Source organism: Pinus tabuliformis, chromosome 1_2 (assembly GCF_031772625.1).
Source record: "Pinus tabuliformis cultivar Carrire ecotype Pingquan chromosome 1_2, CPIR1, whole genome shotgun sequence".
NCBI classification, from domain to species: domain Eukaryota; kingdom Viridiplantae; phylum Streptophyta; class Pinopsida; order Pinales; family Pinaceae; genus Pinus; species Pinus tabuliformis.
Genome location: NC_142298.1, coordinates 1,250,431,764 through 1,250,433,007, shown reverse-complemented (window position 1 = coordinate 1,250,433,007; position 1,244 = coordinate 1,250,431,764).

Genomic DNA, 1,244 nt, shown 5'->3' with positions numbered 1-1,244 from the left:
AGGTCAAATATACTTTTACCCAGAGACATTGTACTTGCACTAGTGCAAGAATAGGTTGTTTGTGTGGAAGGAAGATCAGGAGGAAGACAGAACTCTGCAAGGGCCCACTTGTCAGACTGTTAGCCATCCATCTAAAGATGAACATAGCATTTCATTTCAGCATTTAAGATTGTTTTAGTCGTGTGAAAATTCCTTTACTTGATTTACTTGCAAATTGTCTTTTATATTCCAGCACTGGAGTTTCCTTGGTGTTAATTGCCTTTATGATTATTTTTTGTCTGATTCTGCAAGAATTTCCTTTGAGAAGTAGGGTTAGGAATAAAAAAATTTCTTACCACTTTTGGCATTACCTGTTCTTCATCTCTAAGTTTACGAAACCCCCAGGTTGACAATTAAGTGTTGAGGAGTTTGCTTAAGTGCAATTCCTGCACCCAACAAATAGTTTGAGCACTCTATCAACATGTTGAACATGATCCTTCCAAGACTTGTTGTAGATTAGTATATCATCAAAAAGTACTAACACAAATTTTCTAAGGGAGGGTTTGAAAATGGAATTCATCAAACCTTGAAATCTAGAAGGTGCATTGGTAAGGCCAAAAAGCATGACCAAAAATTCATAATGACCCTCATGAGTTCTAAATGTTGTTTTTAGAATATCTTCAATCTTCAATCTGATTTGATGATATCTTAAATGAAGTTCCAACTTGGTGAAGTAAATTTATCCATTTAATTCATCCAATAATTCATCAATGAAAGTGATGGTAAATTTATCTTTAATAGTGAGCTTGTTGAGCTCCCTATAATCTGGACACATGCACCATGATCCATCCTTCTTGTGCACCAATACTGCTGGAGAAGAGAAAGAACTTTGACTAGGTTGAATTATACTAGCCTCTAACATCTCTGCAACCATACGTTCAATTTCACTCTTTTGGGCATAGGGATATCTGTAAGGCCCAATGTTTGGAGGAACAATTCTTGGAATCAAATGAATAGCATGATCATGATCATGAATAGGTAGGATGCCTTTGGGAGTCTCAAATACTTTGGACTGATTGTCCAAAACTTTTTTGAGATCTAGATAAAGAGATGATTTCGAAGTGGGAACCTCTAGTGAACATAATGTTATAATTATGCCACATTTTTCTTTCTTTAGAAGCTTTGTCATGCCATTAGAGTTGATTATCTTTCCCGGTTTCCCTGCGATACCCCTTAATTAAACTCCCTTTCATTCTTAAAAAAAA